This window comes from Siniperca chuatsi, linkage group LG13 (genome assembly GCF_020085105.1).
Source record: "Siniperca chuatsi isolate FFG_IHB_CAS linkage group LG13, ASM2008510v1, whole genome shotgun sequence".
Taxonomy (NCBI): Eukaryota; Metazoa; Chordata; class Actinopteri; order Centrarchiformes; family Sinipercidae; genus Siniperca; species Siniperca chuatsi.
Genome location: NC_058054.1, coordinates 25,896,318 through 25,903,373, shown reverse-complemented (window position 1 = coordinate 25,903,373; position 7,056 = coordinate 25,896,318). Strand labels below are relative to the sequence as shown.

At 37.7% G+C, this 7,056-nt stretch overlaps 1 pseudogene; it reads right to left on the bottom strand.

Moving 5' to 3' along the window:
* Positions 1–673: 673 nt before the first annotated feature.
* Positions 674–2,041, bottom strand: LOC122886719 (annotated as a pseudogene).
* Between the last annotated feature and the right edge of the window lie 5,015 nt (positions 2,042–7,056).

Below are 7,056 nucleotides of genomic sequence, written 5' to 3'. Positions count from 1 at the left end.
TTAGTGCTAATGGTAAAGATGGTGAATGTGGTAAACATTATACCTGCAAAACATCAGCAAGTTAACATTGTCATTGTGAGCATGCTAGCATGCTGACCTTAGCATTTAGCTCAAAGCGATGTTGTGTCTAAGTACAACCTTACAGAGCCACTAGCATGGTTGTAGACTCTTAGGCTTGTTAACACATCTTGTATGGTAATTGCATGGCAAATTGATACAAGGGAAAATCAAATAATTTTGTATAGTTTGTTTTAATGAAAGTGAAAACAAATATATAAAAATTACTTACACAGGATTAAAACATTTCTGTCTTCGATAGTCTCCACAGGAGGGATGTAACAAAGTTAAAAAATCATCAGGGACTAAAATACCATTCTTATAATGGTAAATGCTTGCTTTTATGTACTTATGTACTGTATTTGCTATAGAAACTGTCCTTCTAATGGGGTTCTTAACCAGAATTAGACAGCCAGCCAAACTCCAAGTTTAATTTAGACTTTTGCGTGCATGTAGATATGAATAAACAGTGAACTGAAAAGATACAAAATGTTGTCTATTACACGTTTGAAGATGATGCATGACATAACATTTGTTCACACAGGTAATGTGCATAAAGAAACCAATAACAATATGTCATCGTATACATTATTATTTAGATTTGCACAAATATGCCCAAAACAGATTGAATGCATAGTAAACACAACTGGGTGATGCTGCATTAAACATAGCATAACATACATATAACACACTGCATAGGCTTGCATAGAATAGCATTAATTACCATGATTCGTGTGAATGTGAATAAACATGAAAACGTCCCATCAACAACTTATATTAATTAATTCTAATAAATGACCTTATAAGCAATGAAAAATAACTTACAAGCAATGCTTTCAATGCGCTAAAGCAAAGAATGGCAGAAGATGGTATACCCAGGTTGTTCATTTGCTGGCATTTCTGTACTACATGTGCTTTTACTTCCTGATTACACCTATAGTTGCAGTACCACATTGACCACTAGTAGTGCTGAGGGCACTCTTAGTGCCTGGAAGGCAGAAGAGCTATTGTTGCTACAAGGAAATTGACTTCTTCAGGGGTCTAGCAAAGTCATGGAGGTATCTCTTTTTAGTTAACATTTCATCTGAAGTAGTTGTCCAGCTGCTTAAGGGGCAAAAACCTCTCTATCCAACTCTGACTGGTTTGGGACAATCTTTGTTCCCTCCATCATCTTCACACAGGACCTGATGACATTGATCTCTCTCTCTTTATGATCCAGCCACTTGCTTAGTTTATCATGTCTGAATGGTCTCATCTTCTTTACCTTCCTGAATGGATTTCTTTGTCATGGTCTGCTGGAGTGTGATTCTGAAATAGACACACAGTTTCTGGAAAGGGCTCAACATTTTATGAATCTGTGGTAAATCTGTCACTGCTTTGTCTTCCAGAAAATTGTTGCATCTTTTTTCTAGCCGATATGAGTGTTCTAGAGCATTCTTAGCCTTTCTTATTAGTCCATCGCTGATCTCAGTTATCAGCTGAGGAGCATTGGAATAAAAATTCTTCAGAGGCATCAGCCAGATGTTCAGTGGAACAGCATTCTTTCCCTTTTCTCCCAGTAGATTTGGAAGTTCACGGTCTCCTCAACTGTCGCAGTCTTGCTTTGAAGAAGAAGGTCCGCAGAACAATTCCTCAAACAGGGCTTTTTCTTTGTAAGTTAGCTGGGTACAAGCTTTCCCCCTACAACACTAAATATAGGAATCTTCTTTATCACAGCTTCCAATCTGCCCTGTGTGTCCTCAAGACTACTAGGGTCTAACTTCTCACTATCAAATACAAGAAAGCATTTGCCCCATAAAGGATGCCAATGATATGTTTGTTCTATGTCCACATTTCTAAGATGAGTCATCGACAACTGCGTGAAATTAGTGGTAGCTTTGTACTGAAGTGTCACTTTACTCTGATTCTGGAACTTCTTCTGGTCATTTAGATACCCAGCAGATCCTCCAACTTCAGTCAGTCCACCCAGAAAACCGGAGAAGCATCAATGTCCAAGGAATCAAATGCAATAATTTCACATTGAGACAGGACATGTTTGGAATGTGGGACACTGAAATTTCCAACATGTTTTTTTTTTATTGCAATGACTTGTCTACACACAGACGTGTTTCTGACGCATGTAACAGATATGCTTATATTTTTTAATCAACAGTGTTGCAACTCCAGATGTGCTCTTGGCCCTCTGGTCCGAAAAGTCGGCTGTCAGCCAAGAAAAGATCTGCCAAAGCACACTTCCTCCAGCTTTCGCACAGCGGAGCCACCGCCTTCTTTCTGCAGTATCACTGCAGACCCTTCTTAAGGCGGTCGGAGTGTGCGCCCTCTCTGTACAGATAGGGAGGAAATAGGTCAGTGTGATCCCTCAGCTCCAACAACAATGACTAACTATTCGTCATTATTCATCACCTTTTACTCGTATTTCTATTGTACATTATACAGAGAAAATATACTTTTATGTATAAGTAAGTAATAATATAAATTGTGGAATAATTTCTAATGGTGTATTTCTCTACTGACACTTTAGGATCAAATTATGCTATCAGAACATAATAAAAAAAACACATCTGCTAAATAATGCATCCACAATGTAACTTTATTTCTGGAGATCTATGAATAAAATGCTTTTATCAGCACACATTGTGGGCCATTTTAGATCAGATAAGATAGAACTTTATTTATCCTGAGGGAAATTGTTGTGCAGCGGTTGCAGTACAACGTGGGAAAGAGTGCAAATATATAGAGTGCAAATAAAAACAAAATATAAACAATAAACAATTATTAATAAGGTGCAAAAACCAAATGTTTACAATTGACTTGACAGAGTGAATTTGACCCCCGACCTCACGTTAGAATAACATGTTAGTATAACGGTCTGAAATGCTATGCTTAAAAACACATAGATATAGAACAGCAAGGAGTTCGCTTTCAGAAATATTGAGATTAATCAAGGAAACCTTGCAAATTTTAGACCAATCATATCAAGGAAATGCTACTTCTACTGAGTGTAATAAAACATTGATGACTCTAAACACTCAGACTTCAATAGACTTCAGATCATTTCCCATAATTGAACCTGACAAAGAAGATGATATCGTTTTTAAAAAGTACTTTGCCTTAGAAATCATTATGGCTGGTAGTTTTCACTTTAGCTGTGCACGCTCCCGTGAGGGGCATACAGTACTCGGGGGGGGTAGGCAGAACTCGGCATAACACCGGAAGTTAAACCGCATTACCTTGAGACCTGCCTGACGGGAGGAGCAGGAGTCGGAATCGAGTAGTGGGTAAATACAAACTACTGTATCTTGAATGTAATAATAATGAACTTTGTTGGGAGTGAGGACGAAGGAAGGGATCATGGAGGTATGGAGTGGCAGAAAGTGGCGTTCAAAAGGAAGAAAAAGAAAAATGGAAATAGTGGTAATTTAAGCAGATCAGGGACAGAGTCTGATGAAAGGGCAAAGAGACCTAGGGCATATCTAAGCTCGAGGGCTGAAAACCAAAACAATGACTGGAAAGTCATAATTGAGTTTGTTGAGCATTTCCATCTCAAATCGGTGGTTAAAGCTCTGGAAAATGATGTAGGCAAAGTGAAGTTTGCAAAGTACTTATACGTATACTTTAACAACAAAATGCTCTTCTGAAAATGACTGCATTGGATGGTAAAAAAGTAAAAACCCATGAACCTGGCTGAGGTGCTAGATATAGGGGAGTTATATCTGGAATACCACTATCTGTCTCAATGGAGGATACTAAAACAGAACTGAAAGGAGGGAAAGTACTTGATGCTAAACATATTAATACTAAAAGAAATAGAGAAAGAGTAGAAACGCTGTCAGTGACCACTGACTTTGAAAACAGCCTCCCAAAAAAAGTTATGCTAGGTTTCTTCAGCTTCGCTTCCTGCGGCATTAAGATGCTTTAAATGTCAAAGAATGGGTCATACTGCCAGTCGGTACAAACGAAAAGAAAGATGTGCAAGATATGGAGGTAATCATGCATTTGGAAAGTTTGGGAAAGATGTGCCAGTTAAATGTTGCAAATGTGGAGGAGACCACAGTGCAGCCTATTGGGGATGCGCAGTTTAAAAGCATGCAAGAGAAGTCCAAAAATTATAAATAATAAACAAAGTGTCATATGCAGAGGCTGTTAAGAGGGCCAACAACGAACATGTAGCAATGGAAAACAGCACTGAAAGGAATAACCCAGGAAACAGTAATGATCCTCTAAGTTCAGAAAACAGACAAACACATTATAGAGGACTACATGAGACCTCCCACAAATGCAGGGTAAAGGAGGGAACCATTTTAGTTAGAATAAAATGACAGGAATGAGAGTATTGAAACAATTGTGGAAGCAGCAAAAGAGTACCTTGGGATGTCAAGTACAGAATGTAAAATGATACAAGAATTGATGAACCCGTTCATATATGATGTGTCTAGTGATTAAACTAGTAATGGTACTTACCATCTTTCATTGGACTAGAAGAAGTTTAATAGCAAATGGATAGGAATTTAAGAAGGTCATAAAGGATTTAAAGGACAAACCAGATATAATATGCATTCAAGAAATATGGCTGAGACCACATCTAGATTTTGTATTGGCAAGATACAATTCAGTCAGACATGATAGAGCAAATAAACAAGAGGGTGGCTGTCTCACATTCATTAAAGATAATTTAGCATACAGAAGAATACATCCTTCAGGTGGACATGAATGCACAGTTATTGAGGTATACAGAACACAAGGCTCAATCAAAATGATTAATTATTACAATCCATGTCATACTTTAACAGCTGCAGTGTTTGAGGAAATACTGGGAGAGGAAAGTCACAGAGAAGTTTGGTGCACTGATTTCAATGCACACATTAGTCTATGGGGAAGTGATCATATTGATTATAATGGTACAGTGATTGAAGAAGTGATAGATACCAGAAATCTTGTTTATATAAACAATGTTAAAGGAAGCTAATCTAAGGAAGATTAGATATAAATAGGAATAAGATGTCATGTATTGATTTAATATTGTATTCTGCAAATATGGCTAGTCTATGTGAATGGAAAATATGCAACGATAACATAGGTAGTGACCATTTTCCCATTATATGTAATGTAAATATAGATAGATGTACCCAAGACCCAAGTTCTCCTATATATATAGATGGTGCTTTAAAAAGGCTCACTGGGACAAATTTAAAGAATGCTGCAGGGAATTTAATGGAATATAAAAGGAAAAGAGCCATAGCATGCAAAATAATTAAAACAGCTAAAAGGAATACCTGGAGACAGTTTTGTTCTTCTATTGGAAGAGAGAGAGATGTGGGTCATGTATGGAATATGGTTAAAAAGATGAGTGGGAAAAGGTTAAACAATAAAATATCCGTACTTGGAAATGGAGACAAAGCAATAACACATATGGAAAAAGCCAACCTCCTAGGAAGAGTATTTGCCAGTGTTCACAATGAAAATCAAATTACTGATAGACATAAACAAAGGAAAGAAGAAGTCCTAAAAGATAATGAAAAGGTGCATGGTAAAAAGGTAGAAAATATTGCAGCTTTGGATATGGAATTCACCTTGAGGGAAATGAGAAGGGCATTCAAGGGCAGCAGAATATCTGCTGCCCTTGAATGAAGATCAGTTGAGTTATGCTATGTTCAGATATGGACAGAAGGAAGACTACCTGTTAAGTGGAAGATGGCATTAATTTACTATTTGCTAAACCAGGAAAAGATACATCAAATACTGAAAACTACAGACCAATAGCACTAACCTCACACTTATGTAAATGGATGGAAAAAATTATTGTCTACCGGCTATCATATTTTTTTAGAAAAAGGAAGATTGTTAAACAAGTATCAGAGTGGCTTTAGGAAAGGAAGATCCACAGCAGACCCTCTAATTAAAGTAAGTAATGAAATTGACCCTTAATATGAAGGAAATGATGGCTATAGTATTCTTTGACATTGAGAAAGCTTGTGATTCCATGTGGAGAGAAGGCCTGTTAATTAAATTGAACAAGCTAGGCATAGGTGGAAGGTTATATAACTGGATCATGGATTTTTGATCAAACAGAACATTTCAAGTTAAAGTAGGATCAGAAATCTCAGAAAGTTTTGTTATTAAAAACGGGATACCACAAGTTAGCGTCATCAGTCCAATTCTAGTTACTATCATGATTAATGACATCTTTGAAAATACAGGGACAGGTATACAGTCAGCATTGTACACAGGTGATGGAGCAATCTGGAAAAGGGGAAAAAAATGCTCACGTGTTGAAAGCAATAGTCAGTGTGGAGAGATGGTCTTGTGATTGAGGATTAAAAATTTCAGTAGCAAAAACGTGCTATATGCTGGGCTCTAAAAAGAAAATAGGTAACGAGCATGGGTTAACGCTATATAGTAAGCCAATGGAAAGAGTTAGAGTGTTTAAATATCTTGGTCTATGGATTGATGAAAAATACACATGGAAGAATCATATTGAAAATAGAGGAACCGGAGATGGCGGAAATTGAGTCAGAGGAGGAATCAGAGCGCGAAATTAGAAACGAGGACCCGAGAGGATTTGAAAATTAAAAGAAAAGGAAGAAGAGTAACTCAAGTGAATCCATTCAGAAAGAGGAGAAGTATCTTGTTGGGATGGTAGCTGTGACACAAACAGATGGCATTTTCAAGAATCCACATGAGGTCGGAAAGTTTGTAGGAGGAAAGCTCGGAGATGTCAGATCGGTCAGGATAAGAAGTGGGATGGTTATCACTGAATGTGTGTCAAAGCGTCAGAGAGATAGAGCCCTGAAGATTCATGCGTTTAGAGATTATAGCAGTGTGAACTGCTTCCCACTTGGAGCAGAAATATAGAAGGGAGTAGTAAGCGGAGTGCCACTGACGGTGGATGCCGAGTCATTTCGGGAGGTTGAATGGGTGTGTGAGGCAAGAAGGCTGACAAGATTCAGAAATGGGGAGGAGGAGGACGGTAACTCAGTGTGTTTGACTTTTGAGGAGGAA